The sequence below is a fragment of the Lepisosteus oculatus genome, chromosome 26 (genome assembly GCF_040954835.1).
Source record: "Lepisosteus oculatus isolate fLepOcu1 chromosome 26, fLepOcu1.hap2, whole genome shotgun sequence".
Lineage (NCBI taxonomy): Eukaryota > Metazoa > Chordata > Actinopteri > Semionotiformes > Lepisosteidae > Lepisosteus > Lepisosteus oculatus.
The window spans coordinates 11,721,073-11,748,954 of NC_090721.1; the positions used below are offsets into that span (position 1 = coordinate 11,721,073).

The 27,882-nt window shown below is 44.6% G+C and overlaps 1 pseudogene; it reads left to right on the forward strand.

Annotated features, from left to right (window-relative positions):
- The window catches only part of LOC138225115 (arachidonate 12-lipoxygenase, 12R-type-like), a 44,793-nt pseudogene extending 20,885 nt beyond the window's left edge, over positions 1–23,908 (forward strand).
- The last annotated feature ends 3,974 nt before the right edge of the window (positions 23,909–27,882 follow it).

Sequence of the window (27,882 nt, forward strand, 5' to 3'; positions counted from 1 at the left end):
TTTTTGGACATACTGCACTTTGTTTAATGTAGATTTAGATACCCCAGCGAGTAGAGCATTACATTAGTCAATTTGAGATAACACAAATATGTTGATCAGCTTTTCAGCCACAGTTAGTGATAGCATAGGACGTAGTCTAGCAATATTTCTGAGATGAAAAAAAATATGTTTTGACAGTATGCTGCACATGAGGGTCAAATGTTAAGCCAGAATCGAATATAACCCCAGGGTTTTTCAATTTAGATTGAAGTTCAAGTACAAAACCATCTACAGGTAGGTTTAAAGGACTGGCTTTATGAAGTTGATGGGGGGTGCCAATAAGCATGACTTCAGTCTTGTCGCAGTTAAGATGAAGGAGGTTTGAGTCATCCAAATTTTTATGTCAGAGATGCAATTACATAGAATAGAGACAGCCACATCAATGTCAGGTTTGGTATGGATGTTTATTTGAGTATCGTCAGCATAGGTGAGCTGAGGCCATGTGATCTTAAAAGCTGACCAAGTGGAAACATGTAAATTCTGAAAAGCAAGGGGCCCAGTATTGAGCCCTGGGGAACACTAGACTTAACAAGACTAATTTCAGACCTGTACTCATTAAGAGAAACAAAGTGGCAGCTATCAGTGAGGTAAGATTTGAACCATCTGAGAGCAGTGTCAGAAACTCCAAACACAGTCTCAAGACAAGAAAGTAGGATGTAATGGACAACAGTGTCAAAAGCAGCACTGAGATCAAGAAAGATGAGTATAGAAAGAGAACCAGAATCAGAAGCTATTAGGAGATCGTTAGTGACTTTGACCAGGGAAGTTTCCGTGCTGTGAAGTTGACGGAAGCCAGATTGGAGGGGTTCAAAATGGTTGTTTGTCATGAGCTGAAGTGTGACAGCACTTTCTAGAATTTTTGCAAGAAAGGGTAGTTTGGAGATGGGGCAAAAATTGTTAAGATTGTCGAGAGCCATATTAGGCGTTTTTGGCATGGGGGTAATGGTAGCAGTTTTGAAGACCATTGGTACAATGCCAGTGCTCATGGATTCATTTATAGTTTTGAGGACAAGGGGACAGAGAGAAGAGAAACAGGGATGAAATCAAGTGGTGGGAATGGGATCTAAAATAGATGTGATGGGTTTCATGCGTATAACTAGTTTATTGAGGGATGCTGAGTCATGAAGAGAGAAGCTGGAGAAGAGGGAACCAGAGAAGTTGGATGAGGAGGGAGGGGGTATGGAAATGATATTCGTAGTGGAGAGAATGTGATGCCAGATGTCAATCTTAGAACCAAAGAAATCTAAGAATGTGTTGCAAAATTGCGATGAGGCAAGCAGTGTGGTGGGGCAGTCTGGCTTGAATAGTCTGTTGATGGTGGAGAAAAGATGTCTGGGGTTGTTTTGGTAATTTTCAATGATGTGAGAGAAGAGGATTAAATAGATTATATAATCTATTAATAGATTAATGATTAAAATAAGAATGGCATGTTCCATAAATATCTGTCTCCTACTTTAGTTAGAAGGCCGGGATGAGACAGATTATCCTATTACTCATTAGATTTGTTGAACTCTTGATTTGAATAACACCCACCAGAATAGCAAACACACATATCATCCCTTGTACAACCCGATCAGGGAGGATCTGTGTCCTGGACGGTTTTCTTTTATTCCCAAATAATACCTGTTGAATATTTTATATGCTGATTGTAACAAGAACACCTGGACCTGGAAATGCTAAATAGATGCATTTCATGAAATGTTTTTTTTTGTTGTTAAAATAAACGTTTTGGCTTTGAGGACTTACTTGTGAAGTGGTTTCAAATGTTAACTGCCTGTCTGGAAGCCACAATTTTTACTTATGACAATTACAAGAAGTCACAAGGCAAAGATGTCCTTTATCGCTTTTGCTGTTTGACATTGATTCAAAGTGGATTCAACCCTGTTGTTTCTGAGCACACAGCACCAACAGCACAACCAGACCCTTCACACTCAATTCCATTCCAGCTGTATTGAGTGGAATAAGGGTTTAGCTGGTTGTTTCTTATCAGCTACACGTTTTAAATCTGCTCTCTGTCTAGTCCTGTTGTCATGGGAGTGTTACTGCTAAACTGATCATCTTGCTCTGTCACAACACTTTATGTTTCTTTATGATATTTCTTTATCAGGAAAGACAATTTGAATTAAAAGACATGGCAGCACATGCTTCAGTGATCTGGGAGTGTTTAAAGCCCTGTGAGTTTAACACTTCATGAGTAAGAACTGCTGCTTCGCGGCAACAGAACCCCCAGAAAAAATGACTTTCATCACCATCTTCATCTGGACACTCCTCATCTGTCCTCGGGGTAAGAATGTGTTTAGGGAATGACTATTTACTTTTTACCGGCATAGATTTTTTTTTTAAAATCTCATAGGAATAGGAAGGAAGCGTTTTGTACAATTCAAGAAACAAAATGAGAAATAGCACAAATTGTGGTAATTTTAACATGGATCCATCCATTATCTATATATTTTAACCAATTTTGAGCCTATCCCTCCAAATAATGTGTGCAAGGCAGGGTACACTCTGGATGGGATACCAGTTAATCATAGGGAAATATTGTAACATGTTCTCTTTATTTAATTCTGTATATTTGTTTTAGTTTTCAGAGACTATTGGACAATTTAGTGTGACTCAGACACCTGTGATATTTGCTCAGACAGTTACCATCACTTGTAAGACCAGTCCTGCAGTCTACAGTGACAATTGCCTCCTCTGATACCAACAGAAAGCTAATAAACTCCTGATCTATGATACAATACTCGTCAATCTGGGATCGCAGGGTGTTTCAATGGCAGTGGATTGGGAACTAACTTCACTCTGAGATTTAATCCTGTCTGAAGATGCAGCAGATTATTACCGTCAGATTTTTCACTTCCCTTTATAATTCCATAGTACTACACACCAGTACAAAAACCTTCCTCAGTAGGACTGCACAGTGACTGTACTGGTGCAGCTGAGACCTACTGCAGGTGCTGAGGATGAACATAAAGACACAGGCCAAAGACTGTGTATGAACTCATCTAAACACAAACACTGGATGTTTAACATAAATGTTTGTATTCGTAAATGTTTGTATTCAAGATAATAAAATAATGTACTGTTTTCTCCATTTCTCCATTCAAAATGAACAAGGTATGCTGTGGAAAAACGCTGTGGGCGTGGCGCATCTTACCACATTATGCAAATTAGATTATGATAAAAGTATCTGGAAGCACTTTGAAAGACCTTGTAAAAGGTGTAGCTAATAAAGCTTAATGTCTCATGTATAGCATTTGAGCTGTCACCAGAAAACGCTGGTTTCAAATCCTGATCAGTGCTGAGGAACAATCTTTTTCCAATTAAGATTTTTTGTTGTATACTCTTTAGACTTTTAATAATTTTAAACTGTGTATTACAGCATGTTAATCATTACACATTAAAAAGTCAGTATATTTCATAAAGGCAAGATTGCTCAGTTTGACTAAATTACACAACCTTCCATCTCCATCATAAATATTTTAATTATGCAGAAGTATTTTATGCAGCAAAGCCTTTATAGAAGATATTACAAATAGTTTTAATAATGAATGACCTTAGACAGGCTGTAAGGTCAAAGTATTACCGTGGTCCACTATCTTTGTAACCATCTGCATCAGTTTAACTGTTGCAACATGAAAAACTTTATTTCTCCATTGACAAAAAGTAACACCACAGCATTTTCTTGATCCGATCATGTATTCCTTTCCAATCATACTAAGTAAGTTTTGAGAATCTCCGATTCACCATGCCTTTCAAATGCTCATAAACGATATGTATCCTGGCAAAGAATAACCAGCACAGGAAACAAATATATTTTTGGGGTTCTTTATTTTAAGGTAAGTATGGTGTCTGATCTGTTTTGTTAGTTTGGAAAATAATAAAAAACAAAAGAAATGACATATAATTCTATTTTTCTCCACCACCCTATACACAGTACGTCCCCAAGCATCCTGTATCTTATTTCTGCCCAACGGTCTTTGTCTCAGATAAACCAGCTGACCTACACTGACTGGGGGACTGAACACTTTGTCTTCTTGCAGTGGAACTCTTTCCGCAGATTTTTGTTCTGCATACTGCTTGGCCCCGGCTTGTGCTGTATTCAACTGTTCCTGGTGGACCGCCAGCCAATCATGTCTTTTATCCAGCACCTCCTCCTGGCCCAGCAACGCATCAACAGGTAAGTGAGGATGCACTCCGTAAAGAAGGCAATAAGGCGAATATCCCATACTAGTGTGAGGTGTCACATTGTAGGCATGGACTAACTCTGGCAGATGTTCCAGCCAACGGTGCCTCTTCTCAGGAAGCAATGTGCGTAAAAGGTCATGTAGAATCCTGTTGAACCATTCACAGTTTGGGTTTCCTTGAGGATGGAAAGGACTGGTGCGTGTTTTCTTCACACCGTAAAGTTAACACAGCTCTGCAACTACCTGACTCTCAAAGGTTTTTCCCTGGTCCTATGCAACCTTTCAGGACATCCAAATTTCATAAGCCATTCTTTTAGGAGGACTTTCGCCTTAGTGTCTGCATTCTGATCACGAGTCCGGAAAGCCTGTGTAAACTTGATAAACACGTCAGTAACTACCAACACATTCTTCCGCCCATCAGAGGCAGGCTCGAGGACCGTGTAGTCGACAGCGACAACCTCCTAAGGCCTAGCAGCTGGTTTGATGGGTGCCTGGATTTTTGGCTGTGGCATTTTGGTCAGGATGCACCTTTGACACTTCTTGACCCACTGCTCCACATCATTATACATGCCCACCCAAAAGCATCTCTGCCTCAATAGATTCTGAGTGCATTCGATTCCTTGATGGCCCATCTGGCCATGTACACTTTCCAATATTTGATCTTTCATACAATCAGACAGGAGGATGTGGAAACACTCATTGACATGAGGATCTCTGATCACCTTGTACAACAGCCCATCACGCTCTCCCACCTGATGCCACTGCTTCAACAAAGACAAGGTAGGTTTTGTAGTTCAGGTGGATAGCTGCGTCAGCATGCATAGGCTGCAAAAGAACAAGTAATAGGTTTATTCCGTTCTGAAAAAAAAGAAGAAAGAAAACACAATGTTTTGGCCGTGGAGTTTTCTTCAGGTGTGAGAAAGATAAGGCAGTAAGTAAAGGTAATGTAGTGAGAGAACAAAGGCTGGGAAAGAGGAGGAGCGAGAGGCGGGAGCAGGGGACAGAAAGAGAGATGTATCAGGAGGTGTGAAGTCAGAATGGGTGTAGAGAGGTGTGAAATGAAACTTCCAATGATTGGAGAACATTTAAAAGAAAAGCAGTCTATGGGAAGGGGAAAGGTGTGATCCTAGCTGCAGGATAATTTTGGTTTTTGTAGCCTTTCTGATGTATGAGTTCAGAAAACCATCTTTGAGAACACAGACGTAGAGATTAGACTGGTCATGGTCGTCAGAGGTGAAATGAGAAACAATGGGCTTGGAGAGATCTTTTATCTTCACAGCCCTGACATGTTCTCTGAAGCGGTCTCCAAGTCTCCTTCCTGTTTCTCCAATGTAAATGGCTGGGCATTTACTGCAAGAGATACAGTAAATAAGGTTGCTGGAGGTACAAGATGCCATCTGGGTGATCCGGAATTGTCCTGAGGGGCCTAGAATGAGTGTGGTGTTTGGTGTGTACTTGCGGGTGATACAGCGAGCTGTGTTGCAAGGCAAAGTGCCTGGTGTGGATGTTTGCCGAGGGTGATCAAGGGAGCTGTGAACAAGGAGGTTGCACAAATTAGGTGATCGGCAATATGAGATGATGGGGCCGTCAGAAAAAAGGGCCCCAAAGGAGGGATCATCCTGTAGGATGGAAAAGTTGTCGTTAATAGTCCTGGGGATAGGAAGTGTGTTTGGGTGGTAGGAAAGCACCAAAGGAATGCAGTTGTTACGGCGGGAGTTCCTGATTGGGTTGATGGTCCGGGGGGTGTTTTTGGCTCAGGCAAGGACCCTGTCAATAATACTGCTGGGGTATCCTCTGTTGATGAAAAAGGAGTACATTTTAAGGGCTTGGTTCTCGAAGTCGATGTTGTCGCTGCATAGTCGTCGTAGCCGAAGGAACTGTGAAAAAGGGAGAGAGTTTTTAGTTTGTTTGGGGTGAAATTAGCTATACAGGAGACAGCTGTGTGAATCTGTGGGTTTGTAATAAACCGAAGTGGAGAGTCGGGGGTAGTTGATGGAGAAGTTGATGTCTAGAACCGGAAGAGTAGTGGAAGATATGTTAACCGTATATTTGAGGGACGGGTGGCAGTTGGTGAAATGGTGCAGGAAGCACTCAAGCTGATTGTTGGAACATGTAGCGGCACCAATGCAGTCATCGATATATCGCTTGTACAGATCAGGGACATAGCCAGAGTAGGAAGCGAAGAAGCGTTCTTCTCCCAGCCGACAAAAATATTGGCATAGCTGGGTCCCATTCTGGTGCCCATGGCAACTCCACTCACCTTTTTGTAAAAAAGATTATTGAAAGAGAATGTGTTCAGTGTGAGGACCAATTCTGCAAGGTGTACCAGGGTGTGGGTGGGTGGATCAAGCACTGTGCGTTTGTCCAGTGTGTGCTTGAGGGCTGTAAAGCCATCATTATGGGGAATGACGGTGTACAGAGATGTGATGTCCATGGTAAAAATGTAGCATTCGGTGCCCTGAAATTGGAAATCATTAAAAAGTTGGAGTGCGTGGTTGGTGTCTTTGATGTGAAGTACGAAGAGATAAGAGAGATGCCCAGGAAGTGGGATAATATCATTTTCATGTTTTTGTATGTTTTTTGCAAACTATGCAGTCTAGTGGCTTGACGTAGGCTTTGTGCTCAAATATATATAAAGATGCTGCCTGACAGACATGACAGAGTGACTCCACCAGTCACCAGGTCTACAGTAGAACATCTGCCCACAGCATGTTACAGTAACTTGGCACAATCACAGTCAGGTTTGCTTGTGCCTATGGTTTTCCCCCAAATTGCCTGGCTCATTACAACTGGAGGCTCTCGTTTTCCTGCACTACAGGGATGTTTGATGATGGTAGGCGCTTCTGAGTACAGTTTTTTGCTATTTGCCCCTCCTCTTTACACTTAAAGCAGATAGGCTTGCCATCATCACTAAACTTGGGTTTAACTTTATGTTTGCTCGCAGTTTCATTACTGCTTCTCTCCCTCTGCATAGTGAGGTCTCTTACAGCATTAGCCAACTCCCCAACTCTACCCTACTCTACTACTACTTTAAGGACATCTTCCAAAGTGAACGCCTTTCCTCTGTGAGCATCAATAACAGAGCATTGTGTCAACTCGTTTGTGTTACGGCTTTTAAATGTTTTGGAACTACAGGACTTGTCTTCCAAAGTCCACATAACAACTTCATGTCCCTCGCAAACCCCTCTACATTCCCAAGCCCACTGTTTCACGCTCTCATTCCTAACTTAACCCATCACATTCTCTCTGGCACCGGATTCCACAGATTCTAACTCCTTAACCAATTATCCAACCACGTTCCTCTCCCTTCAGTATTTAATGCTCCCTCACACACCCTACCCTGCTCACTAATGAGAAGCCTCCTGGTGTTTTCTAGTGTGCGTTCTTTCCTTGTTGACTTTCTTGGTTTTTGGACTTGACTTTTTCCCTTTTTGATCTCGTCTTTGGATTACGATTTTGGATTGTTTGCCTCTGCTTCCTGCAGAGTTCTTGGCTACACACAGGATTCTCAGAGAACTATCTACCAGACTCCTGACACTTTGTCCCGTACGTCGATGAGAGTAGACTCCGGTTTATCTCTGATATACTTGGGAAGCTCCCTCCGCATAGACAAATCCCTAACCCCCTCTATGAAGTGATCTCGGATAGCTCGCTTCTCATCCGACACTGTATCAGGTGATACCTTTAACACAGCGTTGAACATGAGAGAGAGAGGAGAGTAATCGCAAAGATCTTCCCCCTCCCTTTGCTTACAGCCATAAAAGGCTTGTAATACTTGGGAAACACTGCGCTTCTCTGAAAGCATGTCTGAGGTAACTGAATATATCACAGACCTGTCTAGTGACCTGTCTAACTCCATCAGTTATCAGATTCCTTTGACACCTGTCTTCACCACTACCGTATTTTAAGCACTTCACTGCCTTTACTTTGAGAGTCAGAACTAACAGACTATCAGAAACCCTACTCCTGATACCAAAATTGTGTAGTCCGGCAAAGAATAACCAGCACAGGACACAAATATATTTTTGGGGTTCTTTATTCACAGGTTAGTATGGTGTCTAATCTGTTTTGTTAGTTTTAAGGTTTCAACATTCCATCAAACTGTTACAAAATCGCATCTACACTGAACAAAAAAATAAATTACAATACAGTTTAAATTTAAACAACTCAACACGCATAACATGCAGAAATAAGTTGCTCACAGGCTCCACAAGTCACCTCTCAGCTCTACCCTCACTGAGAACTACATTACAAAGATAATTAGTATAATACTTACAATTGCATACACTTAACAAACTATTCTATACCCATTTCACAACTAAACATAAGTCTCTGTAAAGAATAAAGGAACATAAAATACAAGTAACATGCGAAACACATTACTTACAAATGAGTAAACAGATATTCCAAGCCCGAAAAGATGTCTAGAAACTGGCTACGGCCTCAGTCCACTCGGTTTAAATCTAATATCTATTTTACTAATCTTGTCTTAGTCCTATAAAATACCCCTTTATACTCGTTAATACGTTTGATTTGATACCTCAATTAGGGTGTAAATAGGAAATTAACACAGTATTTACCATTACAACACTCTGCACCAATTTAGTTTTTTTCACTGTAACTCACTGCTTCCTGGTCCCTAGTGCCCATGCGCAGAAAACTGAAATTAACTGGCAGGAACTGAGACACCGAGATCTAAGAGGCAGTGCCATCTAGTGGATTTTGCATAACAGACAGCTTTTCACCACTAGGTCACCCATACAAACAAGAGAGAGACAAGAGAATATTTATATGTTTCATGTGGGCTACGTGTTGATGCACAGATTGGAATAATTGAAACGTTCAGGTTCATAGCCGATGCAGTGTGTGCTAAGCTTGTGTTGTTTGAGGGGTGTGTGAGTGCCGAGCTAGGTGTTATAGGCCCTTACCACCTGCTCACTCTCCAGCTTTCCCTCCTCCTCCCTTGGTCTGGATAAAACTGGCTCAGCGACCCCTCACACCTCCAAGTATCAATACCTAATTGCTTCCTGAACGACTTGGGTGTGACTGTTGTTACTGACTGTTCCTGCTGGACTGTATTCATTAGAGCAACTGTAGTCGCCATCCTTGAGTGAGAGAAAATCAACATAACCTAATCAATCCGAGCCTGCTACTGCCTCAATAACCCACATCCTGTTTCACTCCCCACCACCCGAAGCATGGTGGTCCCGACCACAGGCTACTCTCTGTACCACGCAGGCTGAACACTTTGTGGATCTAGTTGATCTGCGCAGCATACCCTCATGCTCTGTCGCCTTGAGTTCTACTATCCTACTTTCTTCTTCAGCGGTCCTCTCCTCAGGCTCATGGTGGGTACTGGGCCCTGGTTGTGGCCCATTCCGTCCCTCTTGTGGTTCCCTGCAAGTAACCTCAGGTGGAGAAGCTGCTCGGGGTGCAAAAGTCCACAACAATGGAAACCCTCTGGTTGGAGACTTAGCTTCTCTTTGCACTACTGTTACCTGCCCTGTGCCTTCCTCTGACACTAACCCCTCTTGGTCCTGGCTGTCTTCTAACTGAGGGATGTTGCAGAGACACAGGTTATTGCGATGTAGTGTCCTCTCAGTGCCTTCCCTGCCCTCAGGCCTAATCCTGTATACCGGACTCTGGTCTGTCACGGGTCCCACTACCACATGGAATTTTGGCCCCCACCGAGGAGCTAACTTATCCCTGGCTTGCCTCCTAAAGTTCCGGATGAGCACCCTATCCCCAGGAAGCAAAGGCATGTCAACAGCTCTCCGGTCATAATGATGCTTGTCCCTTTCTCAACAACGCTGCATGTGGCCCTGGGCTTGTCGGTATGCCTGCTGCAGCATTTCGTGATGTGTATGCACCCAACCTTCCAAAGTTTCATCCCTATTCTCTGGGGGTGCGCCCACCATCATGTTCACTGGCAGGCGTGCATGTCTCCAAAACATCACAAAGAAGGGGGACAGACCAGACCTGTGCTCTCATGAACAGTGTTATTATATGCATGGATCAATTTTGGAAGCTTTGCAGCCCAGTGTTCCTGCTCCTCCTCCCTGAGTGACTCCAGCAAAGACAGTTCTACTGCCCCATTACCCTGGGGGTGGTATGGTGTAGTTCTGCTCTTTGACAACCATATATCCCACCTAACTGGGCTAGCATGGCAGACTCAAATGCAGGCCCCTGATCTGAGTGTATCCTTCCAGGACACCCAAATGACTGGATTACATGATTCCACAGGGCCTTCACTGTAGTCTCTGCAGACTGATCATTGGTGGACATGGCCCAAGCATATCTGGAAAATAGGTCAGTCATCATCAGCACATATGGATATGTGTCCACTGGCCTTCCTAATGCCAGATAATCTATGCCTAATACCTCTAAGGTGTATGAAGTCACATGGGGAACCAAGGGAGCCCCCTCTTGAGGACAGACCTTACTGAGGGCACACTGCCTACACGCATGAACACAAACCTTCAGGTTCTCTGCCATCCCAGGCCAGTAAAACCTCCGGCGCACATCCGAATGCACCTTTTGGCTACCCAGGTGACCAATTATCTCATGGTATTCTCGACAGAGCTCATTTCTATATCTTGGTGGCACAATTACTTGTATACTCTTACCAGCCCCCCCAATTCCCTCTGCCTCACCCCCCCTTGATCCTTCATCTGACCCCAAAGGGGGAGATACTTCTGGACCCCTGCTTGACAACAGTGTTGCTTTACATCCTGGCTAGATTTCCCCTGCTCAAATCTTCCTCATATTACTTGCAGGTCCAGATCCTTTTGCTGTCAGGGCCCCCAAACATAGAACTCTGGAGGCAACCCAGTCCCTGCTCCTGTCTCTACTGAAACTGCCTCCTGTGCTCCTGAGCGGACACCTTGGCAATAGTTGTTGGTGTAACGAACAGTTCTTTCCGGACCCTATGCGGACAACACAATCCGAAGAAGTGGGGAAACACTAGGGAAACGTCATGCAGGAATACAGGGCTGAAGACAGGGGGGCGTGTCCAAGGTGTGCTGGTGCACGGGGAAGGTGTGGCCGAGGCGAACAATCCAAAAGAGTAGTCCTTAAAGAGTATCCAAAACACAAAGGCAAGTCCAAAACCAGGAGATCCATCAAAACACTGAATTAAAACATGAAGGCCGGGTCGGAACCGGTGGACAGGGAACAGGAAAGGGAACAGAGATTAAAACCTTAACGTGACCAGGCGCTTCCAGGTCCCGGACTCTCACGATACGGAAATCAGATGCAGAGCCCGGATGAGCGTCAGCGCCTGGCTTTTAAGGTGGGCTGGGAATAGGAATCAGGTGCGCAGAATAAAGTCTCAAGTGAAAGGGCTGGTGCACCCTTAAGGAGGGGGGACTATAATCGTGACAGTTGGCCTCCTTGACAATAAATCAGCATTACGGTTTAGCACCGTAGCATAATATCAAATGAAAACTTTGCTAACTGAGTCACCCACCTCTGCTCAGTTGCACCAAGGTGGGCAGTATCCAAATGGACTAGTGGGTAATTATCTGTAAACACCGTAAACTCTGCTCCCCACAGGTAGTCCTTAAATTTCTCTGTGACTGCCCACTTCAAAGCCAGCAGCTCAAGCTTGAACAAACTATAGTTCTGATCGTTTCATTCTGCAGGATGAAGGCTACGGTTGGCATATGCAATGACCAGCTCAACTCCTTCTTGCTCTTGGGCCAACACTGCCCCCACAGTCCCTGGAGGCTGGCATCAGTGTAAAGCTTGAACAGCCATCTGAAATCTGCATAGGCTAGGATTGGGGCACTGAGCAGCTTCTCCTTCGGTGTCTCAAAAGCTTCCTGGCAGGCCAGTGTCCAATCCACCTCCTTTCCTTTTCTCCCAAGGGCAGCTGTGCCACACAATAAGGCATTCAATGGAGCTGTAATCTTTGAAATCTGCAAATCTTCAGTAAAATCCCACGAAACCCAGAAACAAGCATACCTGGCGTACTATCAAAGGACGAGGCCAATCTTCTACCGCAGATACTTTCTCAGGGTCAGTCTCAACTCCAGCTTTACTACCACATGATCCCAGGTACTTTACCTTTTTCCGAAAGAGAGCACATTTCTGAGGTTGTAGTTTTAAACCATGCTCTTTGAGTTTTGCAAACAACTGTTCCAGTTGCTGTAGGTGAGTCTCAAAGGTGGGCGAGTATACAATCACATCATCTAGATATATCAGTAGTGACTCATTTATCATTGGCCCAAGGCAGCACTGCATCAGGCGTTGAAATATCACAGGGGCATTACACAATTTCCCTGTCCTGTTCACTAACTTCCACATTATCTGCTGGCCAAGTACAAAGTAGAGTAACACTCTGCTTGTGACAGTGTTGTCAGTGACTTCTCAATGCAGGGGAGCGGGAAAGCATCTTTATGGGTCACCGCATTCAACTTTCTGTAATCCACACAACCTCCATGACCCATTCTTCTTCTTTACCAAGACAACTGGGGCTGCCCATGGACAACTGCTCTCGTGAATAACCCCCTTCTCCAACATTCCATGTAGTAACTGCCTCAACTCTTGGTATAGAGATGGGGGAATAGGAAGATACCATTCTTGGGTAGGAGGTGCTGAACCAGTTGGAATATGGTGAAGGATGGCATTTGTCCTCCCAAAGTCCTCCTCATGGGCTGCAATTACTTCTTGCCACTTATCCAAAAGCTCATCCTGTCGTCTTTGTTGAGCTGCCGTCAACCCTTCACCTTGGATTGAAAGGGCAGGCAGTGTTTCACCCCTTCCACACTGGGCAGTCCGCACACCCACTTCTACTACTCCTGGAGACACACTTTGTAAAAAGACATCCCGATCCCCGTAGACATTATCTTCTGTTATTCTACTCACTTCCGCCAGTGGCTGTCGTAAATGGAAATCTAAGGGATATGGGTGTAGGTTTTGTATGCGCATGGGGATCGTCCATCCTTGGTCCAGCCCACGGACCTAGCCACCTGCCACTCCACTTATGCCTCCAATGGTTTCACTAACACGGAGCGACTCTCTCGCTGGGAGCACTCTGGCACCCGGGCCCACACCACCATTTCACTGTTTGGAGGAATCTGAACTTTCATCTGTCATGTCAGCCTGGCCCTCCCGATTCATCTTTCTGATTCTTTTTGGCATCCCATTCACCTGCATATGGTGAACATACTCTCCCTCTCACTCTGGGACTGCCGAGGGACCTGGGCTTGAAAGGCTTTAAGATAAGAGGGGGAGCCCTTCCCTTGTGGTCGGTAGCCCAGGTGTTTCTGAAAAAAAACGTTCACTAAACAAGGTTACCTGGGACCCAGTGTCCAGCACGCAGGGGACCATGATGCCATCCACTTCCGCCTCAACACTAGGACATTCTCCTACAAAGACAGGTACTGCTCCAGCTGGTCCTGTCTCTGTCTCCCCACCCACGTGCCTTAACCTTGGCTAAAGGACAGGGATGTGTTCGTTTTAAGGGGGCAGTCGCGTCGTATATGTCCCGCTGGGTTGCACTGAAAACAGATAGGGCCGCCTAAATTGTCCCATTGTTCTTGCTTGTGAGGCACTATTGCCATTCCTGGCTGGTGTACCCTGCGTTGGTCTCTCTGTGAATCCCTGGAAGGAAGTGAAGAAAGTATGACCTAGCTCAACTAATAGCTATCTTAGTTCTTCATCCCTCCAAATTTTAAAGAGCTCACGCAAGCGGAGGATAAAAGCAGCCAAAGATTCCCTAAATTCTTGTCTGGCTGTGAAAAACTCATACCTAAGTCTTGCTATTGAAGGCTTTTCCTTAAACAGTTCATCTAGTGCAGTGAAAATCCCTAAAACTGTTGCCTGGTTCACGAAGTCCAAAAGTAAAACTTCTCATTTAGCAGTCCCCTCCAATGTGCTCATAATATAATCTATCTGTTGTGCCTCAGTTAATCTCTGTGCCCTCAATAATGGCTGCATCTGTGTCTTCCATTCCTCATACTTCTCTCCTTTCTCTCCTCTAAACTTAGGGGCTCACTGTACTCCCGTAAACCATACTCACATATGGGAGCCATATCTCCTGTTCCATTTCTTCTACACTTCTACATTTCTTCTGCGTGTGGGAGTTCCTGCCAATTCTACGCCAAACATTTATAAAGGGTGTCACAGTAAGGTGAACCCTATGGGCGAGGAATGTTCCTGCCTCGTGTACGACTACGCCACCTAGCACTACAAATGGGGTGCTAGTGTCCCTCTATATTACCACAGGTTCTGTTTATCTCCCAGAATCACCAATGCACACACAGACCAGCGACAAGCATTTGTATTGTATAAGTGCCCTTTTTATTTTCCAACTACATTCACATTCACTATCAGCCAAAAACACAATAAAAACAGCATTTGCAGCAGCAAAAGGTCCTTCACAGGGTCATAATGAATACAGAGGGGCAGGAGTCTTTCCTGTAAAATCCTGAAGAGAGGCCATTCTTAGCACCTGTAGTCTCTGATGGCCCACTTGGAGGAGAGGGGTATCACCCAGTCCTATTTCCCCAGTCTCCATTCAGGTAACAATAGAAATACTCTGCAGGCTGTATTACATTCCCTTCAGTTTGAATCGGCTAGCTGTGCCAGTTTCCTTGTTTCTCGCCTTCAGATGTTAAAAGGCTCTGTACAGTACCTCTCTTCCAATGCCAATGTCTCCCATGGTCGTCAGTTACTGAACCAGTAGTTCCTTGCCTTCAGGTATTAGAAGTCTCTGCAAAGTTCCTCCATAGTCTCGCACTCTGCAGCTTCCCTTGTGCTGCCTGCGTCATCTCCACGGTCTAGTGGGAATCGGGAGCCTCCTCTGTTCTGTTCTGTCTCAGGTGTTTTTATGCCTCTCCATAACCAATCCCTCTCAGGGGGTTTTCCACTGTCCCTCTCAGAATCGGGTTTGCCCAGTATTTTTCCAAGAGGAAGCTTGTGTTGTTTGAGGGGTGTGGGAATGCCAAACTAGGTGTTATGGTCCCTTATCACCTGTTCACTCTGCAGCTCTGCCTCCTCATCCCTTGGTCTGGATAAAACTGGCTCAGCGGCTCCTCATAGCTCCAAGTATCGATACCTAATTGCTTCCTGAACGACTTGGGCATGACCGTTGTTGCTGACTGTTCCTGCTAGACCGCATTTATAAGAACAGCTACAGTCACCACCCTTGAGTGAGAGGAAATCAACATAACCTAATCAATCCCAGCCTGCTGCTGCCTCAATGACCCACATCCTGTGAAATTTCCATATTTGCCCCGTGTTGCAGTAGTAGGATGAAGTCAAATACTGCTTCGACACACAATGGCAGTATATTCAACTGCAGCAGTTGAATGCTTTTGTTCTGTTTTTTTTTCATCGTGTTTGTAAGTGCGTAAATCAATGGCAATTCCTGTGACTAATCCTAATGTAAATGCTTTTCAAAGTGCAGTGTGGTGCAGCTTGTAAAATCCTTGTCCACATTTCTTTTTTGTTGATGTCTTTTCTGTCTGACAAAGATGCATTTTGACATCCGGAGGCGTTTCTGTCTGCTGGCATGTATTTTGTCAAACGTTTTTTTTTAACGGAGAGCAACTTTAAAAAGTTTTCCACAGCCACCTCGGACTCCGTGTTAGATTGTAGGAGGAATAAAGCATCAGCAGCAGCATCAGCAGCATGGGGGGGGGGTGTAGCTGTAGTCATGGCTCGAAATCTGTTGGAAACTCCCTGCGCAGGTTCAAATCCTGTTAAATACGGTGTAGTGTGCTCTCACGAGGCACCAGTTCTGTAGGGGTTTGGGCATTTACTGGGACAATTAATAATTGTAACAGTAAATCACAAAATGATTCTTTTAATGGCTTTAGAATCCAACCATGCGGTATAACTCAAGCAACGCACACACACAGGTACTAATACACAAGAATACATTTATTAATACATAAAATATGCATGTAAACCTAATAGATCTTATCATGAGGGTTATCAGAATACAAGAGATATATATTCAGTCAGTTACGAAGAGTTATATATATCAAGAGGACATACATTCAGTATATCATTCATTTAGACCGTTTCATAAATGAACTTGGTTATAACTTCTACACTACTAGATACTCAAAACAAGTACATAACTCTTAGGAATTCAATTGATATCAACTAGTTGGGATAACAATTGAATTCTCGAGCTGTAATGCAGTGAAGTTGAATACTCATCCAATCTCTGGGGATTCAGATCTCCTGTGGGCACAAAGAAACAGTTGCAGACTTGTTGCTTTCCAATCCGCGCTCCGTGGCTCTGTGCCAGGCTGTGCTGTGCGGCTTGCGTCGGTGCGCTGCTGATGCTCTCTGAAGACCAGCTAGTTAGTGTTGGCTGAAACTAGCAAGAGTTTGTGCACAGGAGAAAAGATGACTGTGGGTCCCAGCAGGTCAGGAAGAGGACCGGTTCGTTCCTGATGAAGCGCTTGTTCTGAATAGTGATTCAGCTGTCCACAATTCTGACCTGTTCTCAAGGCTTGCTGCTGATGCTAACCTCGGGTGGATCCTCTGGTTACTCTCTGGCAACCTCCGCTCTAGACTCTTAGAACAGAGGAAAGTTCTGGCACCCGGACACACTGGCCATTCCGTGGTTGTCCGGGCTGAGTCTGAGGATGGTCTGGAGGCACGCTGCGAGAATGTCCTGCCCTTGGGAGCCTTTCTGCTTCTGGGCTGTCCTGCCCTGGAATTGTCTCGCACCCCTGGAATTCTCCTTAGAAATTCCTTCGAATAGTCCCTTTGAATAGTTTCACAGGCTCTCTGTGTTGCCTGTTTTCCCTGGAGGAACTTCAGCTCGTTCATTGGCTGAAAGTTTCATGGGCATCAGAGGCCCACGTGGGTTACTCAGCCTTACCAGTCCCTGATTGGTTGATCAAGGTGAGATATGAGTCACTTACTCCTGACACTTAGGAATGCAGTCCAGATGTCCATCTGGCACTCCCTAGACAGATAGGCGCCAATGGATGACCATTGATCATGATAGACAGGCTTAGCTAAGTGCATCCCCATTTGGGAGCTGTCCCTTATCTTTAAATCAGCCTGCATGAATAGCTTCTCTATGGCTGCACCACAGAGATGAAGAGAGAGATGGGGCCTCATTTGGGAAAGCACAGCAACACTTAATTCTGTCTTATTAACAAGCATTGCCGCTACAACGGTGTCTCCTGCACATTGTCCTGTCCCTACACGCCAAAGGCAAAGTTCTGTTTCTCCTTTTCTGCTACTTTAAAAATGCTAAATCACTTGGACCCTCTGCCATGGAAATCAATTCTTCAGATAACAACACGTTTTGCGTTCGCACAGAAGCCACAGAAATTGCATAACGCTTTCATTTATACTATTGCAGACACCAACATTGCCTAGATAGAAAACCGAAACAGCTATGGGTTTGCTTGCTGGTCTGAAGGATCTCTCTTCTAATCTCTATCATTTGTCAGTGGAAGTAAAAGGCGTTGTAATCTGATACATGCTCAGATTCAAACCCACAGCTGTTGTTTGAGTTTATGTTTTAACTACTTACAACTGAGTGTGGCATGAGCAGTAACGTAAATGTATCTGGTATATTTTAACACAAATGCGGTTCTTAAATTAAAACAAACATTACTTTGTCAGGGACATTCAGCTATATACAAACAAGAGACACAGACAAGAGAATATTTCTATGTTTCATCTGGACTACGTGTTGATGCACTGATCAGAATAATTGATAAATTCGGGTTCATAACTGATGCAGTGTGTGCTAATCAGAATGGCAGCAACACTGAGCCCTCACTTGTTTTTCTAAAGCTGTCAGGTGCAGTTCATTTACATGATGGAAATCTCTTACTGGGTACACTTACAATACAATAAGTAGAACAGGCTCCTTACTGAGTAGCCTGATGCATTTAAAAGCAATGCAAGCCAGGCAGGAGTCGAAATACAAACTCCTGATTCCTAGTGAGACACATTAACCATTGCACCACTGGCCCTGCTGTAACACAAGTGGACTGTAACACAGTGAGCTCAGCAGTACTACTAGTAAACCATTACCCCCAGTCCATTTTTTTTCCAAAAGTGAGAAACACGTGTTTTCTAGATTTTGTCTGTTTTAAAACCATTTATCTTTAAACCAAACCAAGAGTTTGTCCTTTGCACATTCTGATTCATTTAGATTTCAAAGGAAAAAAAAACATTTTCTTCCAAAGCATCATGAAATTGTCACTTCTTCCAGACTCTACTTCTCTTGTAGTAGTAGTACAACAGACCTTTCCGGTCGAGCAGATCACAGAGTCCGAAATGAGTGTCACAGTAATGTGAACCCTCTGGGCGAGGACTGTTCCTGCCTCGTGCACGATTACGCCACCTGGCAAATCAGACAGGGTGCTAGGCCCCCCTTATTTCTCCACAGGTTCGGTTTATCTCCCAGAATCACAAATGCACTCACAGACCAGCAATAGTCATTAGTATCAGTTAAGTTCCCTTTTTATTTTCGACATACATCAACACAATCTACTATTCTAAGACGCATAAAAAGGAACATCCACAACAACAAGAGAATAGTTCAAAGGGGCACAATGAAATCCAGAGGGACAGCAGTCCTTTTTTTGTAAAGTATTGAAGGGAGGCCACTACCATAGTTCTTCTTTATATAGGTGGAAGTCGTTGATGGCTTGGAGACAAACAACCAGTTTAAGGAGAGGGGTTTCACCCAGTTCATTTTCCCGATCTCCGTTCAGGTTACACTCGAAATCCTCCAACGAGTTGCACTCTATAACCGCTCAGTTTGTATCCGTTTGCTGAGTCGGGTTCTTTGTCCTTTGCCTTCAGGTATTAAAAAGTCCCTGTACAGTACCTTCGTTACAATGCCAATGTCTCCCGTAGTTGTCAATTTCTGGATTAATAGGTGCTTACCTCCATGGTCTCGCACTCTGCAGCTTCCCTGGCGCTGCCTGTGTCGTCTCTAGGGTCCAGTGGGAGTTCCCAGGGCCCTCTGTCCTCCTTTCAGGTGTTTTTATCCCTCTCCTTAGCCAGTCCCTTTCAGGGGATTGCCAGTCCCTGGCAGAATCGCGTTTGCCCAGTATTTTTCCAGGAGGAAGCTTGTGTTGATTGAGGACTGTGGGGGTGCTGAGCTAGGCATCATGGGACCTTATTAGTTCATTGTTCACTCTCCGGCTCTCCCTCTTCCTCCCTTGGTATGGCTATTACCAGCTCAGCGACTGCTCACACCTCCAAGTCTCGATACCTAACTGTTCCTGCTAGACAGTATTCATTGGGACAACTGCAGTCGCCCCCCTGAGTGAGAGGCAACATTGACACCACCCTGGAAATCAACATAACTTAATCACTCCCAGCCTTTTACTGCCTTAATGGCCCACATCCTGCGACATGAGCTTCCTCCATCAAGCAAAGTACCTGAACTTGGCTCTGCCATCATAAAAGCACCCCTGTAATAAAGCAATTAAACCAGAAATCAAGAGGGGAATTGCCAACTGAAGTCATCAATTTTAACCTAGCAACACATTAAAGGTTTCATCCATACAAGTAAGATTCTAGAAAAGCTCACCAGATAACGTTTTAAGAAGGAACTGCGGCTCAGGTTTCGCCGAGATCAAAGTCTTTACCGAAGATATCACTTGTAGTATTAATAATGAATGACCTTGGACAAGCTGTAAACTCAAAGAATTGCCCTGGTCCACATTCTTTTTTCATTGACCGTCTTCTAAGACTTCTAAGCAACAGGAGTTTATGGCAGAAAAGGGGGTTAACTGATAAGGATTCCACATTCTTTTTTCATTGACCGTCTTTGTTAATGTAACACCACAGCACTTTGCAATCACGCATTTGTTTCAAATCATGCAAAGTACAGTAATTTTTGAGAATCTCCGATTCACCATGCCTTTCACATGCTCATAAAAGATATTGATTTCGGAACATAAACATATCCAGACACAGCTGTATGAGCTCCACCAGTAAAACTCAAAGTATTATGCGGGTCCACACTATTTGCAAACATCATTTTAATTGAAAATACTTTATTTTTTCGACAAAAAGTAACACCCACCACAGCATTTTGTTGATCTTAATAACAAGGATAGGTCATTAGCTAGCCAATATGAAAAAGGAATAACTTACTTTTTTGTTTATTCCTTTAGCGCATTTATTTGAACACTTCCATCGATTGTAAAAGCACTGAAAAACTGTTAAATCCCTATTTCGTCAGGCATTTTCTTTTACTATAACAGATATAAAAACTGCCTTGCTTTTAACAGAGCTTTTCATAATTTCTAACAACAAAAATTATTTAAACTGCGACACTTTTATCATTCAACGAGAGCTCAAAATATCACAAGGATCCTCAAGAGATCAACAAAGACAACAGAAAAAGATATGTGTATAAGATACTGTCCATGGGAATCCAAGCTTTTTTATCTACGCTAAGAAGTAGTCTTTAAAATTTCTTCATTACACAGTGAAGTCAAAATTACGGGATGTGCCTATATTAGTACGCTGGGCAAACGTTCCAAGGTCAAGCACTCGTGGTGCATTGGTTGGTAGTGAAAAGATTTAATCATTTAATCTCTTTACTGTGCACATTTTAATCCGCTTAGTATTGAATATTTATATGAAATTTTACCAATAAAGGGAAATTTTAGTAGCTGAGCATAAAAAGAAGAGGAGCATAACGCCTCTGAAGGTCATAAGCGATATTAATTTAGGAAAATAAACATATTACCGTATGTAAACTGTACCGTATAAGGCTGGTCATGGTAGTTTAAAGAAAACATACACACCAGTCTTCCATTTCTCCCTAAACATTTTAAGCATCAAAGTTTTATGAAATGGTTCCCAGATATGTGATTGCTTTATAGAATGAATTTTAATTAAAAAAAATATTTAAACACGAAAATTAAGCTGTTTACGTTCCTCCGCCTGAGATTATAGTCACTCGTTGCTACGCAATGCAGAAACACAGCCACAGGTAACTAGCAAAGAGAGGACATTAGCTAGCCAATATGATAAAGGAATAAATTATTTTTTATTTCTTTTGCACATTTTTCGAACATTTCCATTGATTGTACAAGCATTTGGAAACTTTCAAATCCCTAGTTCGTCTGCATTTTCTTTTATGCTCCCACTGGCGCCGGTCTGTGTCTTCTAGGATATAATGCCGCCGATTTGTGTTAAAATTGGGTTTCCAATAACGCCGCAGTAAACTCTTGTTTTTATGTCCACTATAATGGACAATCTCCCTTGCTTTTAACCAAGCATTTCATAATTTCCTAAAATGAAAATGCGACAGAATTCTGGGGTATCCCTATACCAGAGATTACGGTACTGCTTCAGAATGGTGATTGGCTGACACCAATTCAATTCAAGGTGCTTTATTAGCATGACCGATGGGTACAATCAGTGTTGCTAAAAGCAAATAAAAATAATAAAATTAACATAGAACAAAACAAAAAATAGAAGTAAAATAAAATCTACAGACATGTTACAGACATTTACAACAATTACATATTATAAAATATTTACATATACTCTAGGCGGCTGGAGCATTATTGGGAGGCGGACTCACTGTTCCTCAGGCTGTGACAGGAGATCACATACTGGGCTGCCAGATCAACTGAGTTCCCTCCTCCCTCTTCCAGTAAGATTGGGACCTGTTGTGGTTTTGGCAGGTGTGGGAACTCTGGGATTAGATTTCTGAATTTCAGGAAGAATGTTTCTCTAATCCCAGAGTATCTGTCACAGTGCAGTAGGAAGTGCACCTCTGTCTCTATTTCTCCCCGCTGGCAGTGGGAGCACAGCCTGTCCTCTCTGGGCAGCCAGGTCTGCCTGTGTCGCCCCGTTTCTATGGCCAGGTTGTGGTCACTGAGCCTGTACTTCGTCAGGGTCTGTTTCTGTTTGTTGTTTTTTATTTTGGTCAAATATTCAGCTAGTGTGTATTGTCTGTTTAAGGTTCTGTAACATTCCAGTTTATGTTGTGTTTGTGTGTGTGTGTCCCAGTGTGTGAGATACTGTTGTTTGATCTGTGCTGTGATGTGGTTGAGTCTGGGTTGTGGTGCTCTAGCAGTGCTGTCCTGAGGCTGGTTAGTGTTGGTGTGGCTCAGGACCAGCTGGCTCAGGGGGCTCTGTTTTGGGCTCAGCTCTTGGCTCAGCAGGCCTAATTCGGCCCTGCACCCGTTGTTAGGAGTTTTTCTCTGCACACGGAGGATGATTCTACAGATCTCCATGTGCAGAGTTTCTGTGGGGTGTTTGTCCCATTGGGTGTAATCCTGGTCTGTGAGGGGACCCCACACTTCACTGCCATATAGGGCAATAGGTTGGATTACACTTTCAAATATTTGGAGCCAGATTCTTGTTGGTGGGTTGATGTTGAAGAGCCTCCTTCTTATTGTCTTCACTGCCAGGTCAAAACTCCCGGAAGAGCTGATGGTGAGACCGAGATATGTGTAGCTGGATCTGTGCTCCAATATGTTGTTGTTCAGTGTGAATTTGTACCTGTTTCCCTGGGTCTGGCTTTCTTCTGGAAAACCATTAGGCTGGTCTTGTCCAGATTGACTGTCAGTGCCCAGGTCTGACAGTACTGCTCCAGCAGTGCCAGGTTCTGCTGCAGCCCCTGTTCTGTGGGCGACAGCAGGACCAGGTCATCTGCTTATAGAGCAGGAACTTGATTTCTGTGTTGTGTAGTGTGAGACCAGGAGCTGCAGACTGCTCCAACATTCCTGCTAATTCATTGATATAGATATTGAACAGTGTTGGGCTCAGGCTGTAGCCCTGTCTCACCCCGCGGCCTTGGGTGAAGAACTTGTTGCAACTTTGGGCTGCTGTGTCTCAGCATCTCATTTATGACACGATCATGGCCACAGGCTTTGCGTGGTCTGAGGGCCTGGAGTTTGTCCAGTAGCTCCTGCTCAGTGATTGGGGAGTCTAAGGGGTTTTGGTTGTCTTTGATAGCCAATTCCAAAATTTTGAGTTTTTCATAAATGGTGTTTTGGTCTGATTGATTTGTATTTGAGAGCTTTTCATAGAGATTTTCAAAGTATGTTTGCCAGATTGTTCCATTTGGGATGGCCAATTCTTCTGGTTTTGATTTGTTTAAGTTGTTCCACTTCTCCCAGAAACAGTTCTGATTTAGTGACTCCTCAATTTCTGCAAGTTGTTTGTCTATGTATATGTTTCTTTTCTTTTTCAGCGTGTGTTTGTAAAGTTTTACCATGTCACAGTACCTGAGTCGCAGATCTGTGTTGTGTGGTTGTCTGTGTTTTTCATTTGAGACTTTTCGTAGTGCATTTCTGATGTTTTTGCACTCCGTATCAAACCACTTTTCTTTTGCTTTTGTTTTTTGGTAGGTTTTTGATTTAGTTGTTTTTAGCTTAGATTTTGATGCTAGTTTGTGGAATAGGTGATTTAGTTTTTGTGTGGCCAAGTTTATGCCTAATTTGTTGGTTTGATACGGAGTGTTTAGGAATGTGTCCATCAGTGTCTGAATTTTGTTGTGGCCCAGTGCAGTTTGGTATCTGTCTAGGCTGTCTGTGTCCCATCTGTATGCCTGGTTGAGGTCATACAGCTGGCTGGGCTGTGTCAGTGTGTCTCTGTGCTGGTGTGCTCTCTTCATGTAGAGTGTGATCTGGCTGTGGTCGGAGAGGGGAGTTTGTGGCCTGACAGTGAAGGCACTGATACAGGAGGGGTCCAGGTCGGTGATGGCGTAGTCCATCACACTGCTACCCAGAGCTGAGCTGTAGGTGAACCTGCCTAGAGAGTCCCCTCTAGTCCTGCCGTTGATGATGTACAGGCCCAGCCCTTGACAGAGCTGCAGCAGCTAGCGCCCGGTGCTGTTGACCGTGGTGTCATGGCTGCACCTGTGTGAGGTGACCGGTGTGTGGTACAGAGGGGATTGTCCGAATATATGAGTATTTCCCTGTGTGCTGGTGAAGTCTGCCAGTGTGCCTGTTCGTGCGTTGAGGTCACCACAGAGCAGCACGTTTCCCTGGCCCTGGAAGTGACCGATCTCCGTGTGGAGACTGGGGAGAATTCCCTTACTGTAGTAGGGGGATTCTGAGGGCGGGATGTAGACAGCACACAGGAAAACCTCGTTTTCTGTACAGATGGTATTTCTTTTGATTTTAAGCCAAACTCGTGACTCTTCTTTCTTTACTAATTGTATGGAGTGACTGAGCTCCGCTCAGTACCACACAATGATCCCCCCAGAGTCTCTGCCCCGGGTGATTTGGGTTTTTTTGACAGAGGGCACCATGATCTCCTTGTAGCCTGGGGGACAGTGGGTAGCCAAGTCTCCCCGACACCATGTCTCCTGTAGGATCATGATGTCTGTCTCCTTTACATCCTTGATAAATTCAGGATCAGTGCTCTTCAGCCCAAATGCTGACCAGCCCAGACCCTGAATGTTCCACATACTTATCTTTAGAAATCTCATTGTTATCGTTTGAATTATCTTTGCAATTTGTAATTGTTTTCTGGAACTGTATCAAATTTGTGTCGGATATTTACATCATCAACAGAAACAAGTATTGTGCTGGGTTTTTGTCTGTCGCTGTGGGTTCAGCTCATAAGCCAGGTGCAGATGAGGTTCAGGAGCTGCTTCCTCCCAGCTCCAAACCGCCCGGGACTGCTGGCCTGGCCAGGGCTGCGGCGTAGCTGTGCAGGAGGGGCTCGGTCCGGCTCTGCTGTTGTGCGGGGTGGGGAGGGGTTGTGGTTCTGGTCCGGTTCAGCTGCTGGTCTGGGTGAGGGGCATGGGGTGGGGAGCTGGTTCTGGTCCTGTTCGGTCGTTGGTCTGGGTTGGAGGGCTGTAGGGTGGTGCTGGTTCTGTTCTTTGTGGGTTGAGCTGGTCTGGGTTGGGGGTGTGGGTGCTGGGGCGTTCCTCTAGTAGTCCTCCTGTTTCTCTCTGGGATGCTGTTTGGGTGTCTGCCCAGTGTGGTGTCTTTCAGAGTTTTTGTGAAGAGTCCAATGGTCTGTTTTTTGAGGTGTTTATGGTCGTGTAGATGCTGTGGTCCAAGGGTGGAGTGATGGGCCAGATAGACGTTTGGGAGCAGGGCGCAGCACCGTGAGATCTCAGCATTGATTTTCTGGATGGTGTGGTGCTGCTCGTCCTGTCTCGGCAGCAGGGTGGAGATGACAATTCGGGAGGAAACTCCTGTATGGCCCTCTCTGCCACTCTCCTGATGGACTGGGCCACCTGCTCCCTCTGGGTCCTCAAGTCGTTGGTGCCGGTGTGGATGATGATGTGCTGAGGGGCTCCCAGTACCGACCTGGACAGCAGCTGCAGGGCCTTCTCTGTCGTTGGACACCAGAGCTTTGCTGTTTGTAATTCCGGGAAGAGCCTGTGCTCATCGATGTACCTCCCGTTGGAGTCGATGAGAAGGGCTACTTCCATGCGTCTGCCTCTGGTGTCCAGTCTGCTGGAGGGGCGGGGGGCTGCTTGGGGGGGTGCAGTGTGTGAGGTGGAGGAGTTGGGTGGGGCCGGGTGTGTGTGTGGGTCACCCTGAGTGTTCGGCAAGGTGGATGTGCTTTTGGGCAGTAGAGTTCTGAGGGGATTTGGGGTGCCGGGGGGTGCAGTGGGTGTGGTGTTTGCTACGGTGGGGGTACTGGGTTAGTGGGAGTTGGTGGTGGGGGTTGTAGGGGTGTCAGGTTGTGTGGAGGTGGGTGTGTCTTTGTGGGTTGGTGGTGGGTGTTGTGTGTTGTGTGTTCTGGTTCTCAGGGCTGTTCTGTTGCAGTCAGGGTTGCAGTGGGAAGTAGTGAGTTTCCTCAGCTGGTCTTTGAGAGTCTTCTTGTCCTCTCTGCGAGCTGTAGCTCCTCTCTCAGCTCTGCTACTTCAGGCTGCAGCTTACTGTTGTCCCGCAGCAGCTCTTCCATCTGTGCCCTGAGCTGTTTGTTGGAGGTTTTACATTCGTTCCTGTGTTTGTTAACCTCGTCTCTTAGCTGTTGTGCTGTCTGCCCCTCTGTGAGTCTCCCCAGCATCAGCTCCTTGAACTCAGTGAAGTCCAGCTCCAGAGCAGAGAGTTTCTCTCTCAGGAGGCGCACTGTGCTGTGGTCACAGGGGGGTTGGTGTGGGCTGTGTGTGTCCAGGTGGTGTGTTTCCGTGTTGCCGAGGGCTACACTCTTGCTGGGCTGTTCTGTGGCTGAGGCTGTGTTTGTGGGCTCCGAGTCAGATGGAGCTGAACTCTCCGGTGTGGCGGGCATCAGGCTGCTGGGTCTCTCTCCTGTTTCTGGGGGAGGTTTCTCCAGGTCGGCCTGTGTTTTAAGGTCTGTGAACTTTTCCTCGAAAAGCTCCAGAGTGGCCTCTGAAGTGGAAATCTAATAAGTAAATTGATTCTTAAAAATGTAGAGAGCTTTGAAAAAAATATATTGGTGCTTTTAGATAATGTATTTCAAGGATGTAACTGCTGTGCTACAGTGCGTGCAGAATTTTAGAAAACAGTTCGTCAACAAAGTACACTGTTTAGGTTAGTTTAGAAGACAATGTACCAAAACAATATATGCTGTCTGGGTCATTAGAATTAGCTGAAAGTAACTGATAAGCTTTGAATAACAAATCTAGTTTTTCTTCTCTCGATCTATGATGTAATCTGTTTTCTCTTAGAGAAAGGGGAAGTTTTAGAAGGGACCAAGTCCTGAACTTTTTTACAGCGCAACGTCTTATAAAAACCCTGTACTGCTTGTAACAAATTGAGTCTCTGGTTGCACTTTGCGAAGTGGCAGCAGGGCTCCCAATATTGCAATATTGAAATAAAGACCTTACTCAGGTGAGAACTCTCTCTTGTGGCTTCCTTGATAGTTATATTTCCATGACACCTCACTGCCCTGTATCATCACTGTACCATTGTGGTAAGTGTTGACGGTCAGGACAGTGTCTTCTACCTCGCTGTCGTCCCCTATGGAGATTTGCCTGCCTTTGCTGATGCCCCTTCTGGTGGTGTTTGTATAATTCTTACACACAGCTGTGTGCCAGGCATTCGGATGCTCAGTAAAAAAGAGCAGGTTGGTTTTTATGTGTTTTTCTCCTGCCTGGCAGTAGTCAGCAATAAGGGTCTCTGGGTTTTCTTTCATCCAGGAGTCTTTGTACTGTTTCCTGGTCTTAACAGTTTTCACGTCCTCAGGGTACTGGAGTACTGTGCTAGGGGGCAGGGCTGGTCCAGTGAAGCTGTGCTCTGCTCTGTACTCATCTTGCTCTTTTAAATACAATGGGCCCAGGTGAGAAGAGCAAACAGACGGCCTGGCTCGGGCGTTTTGAATACAATCAGCCCCCTGTTGCTTGGGAACAGGTTCTTCAACTTTGGCCTTTTGAGTGTAGTGGGCTCAAGTGGTATTTTGTTTAATTTAAACTTTAAGGTAACTTTTTCTAAAGACTTTTTAAACTTTTATCTAGCAAAGCAGTTCAATTTTTTAGAGGCCTCTTCAAGAAAGGAGAAGAAAGAACAGGGCTTACCAGGTGTTTTTCGTGTTGATGGCTGAGTTCTTGGCTTCTCTTGATGCTGCTTGTATTTTCCCTTTCCTTCTTGTTTCCTTTGGTGTACTTTTTCTTTCTTTCTTTCTTGTCTTCTTATTCTTATTTCCTTGTTGTAATTATTCCTTTTCTTTTTGTTCCTCTGCATCTCTTGGGGATTTTTCTTTTTGGAGTTTTTCCTCAGGTCCTTTATCCTCAGGTTTAGCTGTGTCTTATAGTTGA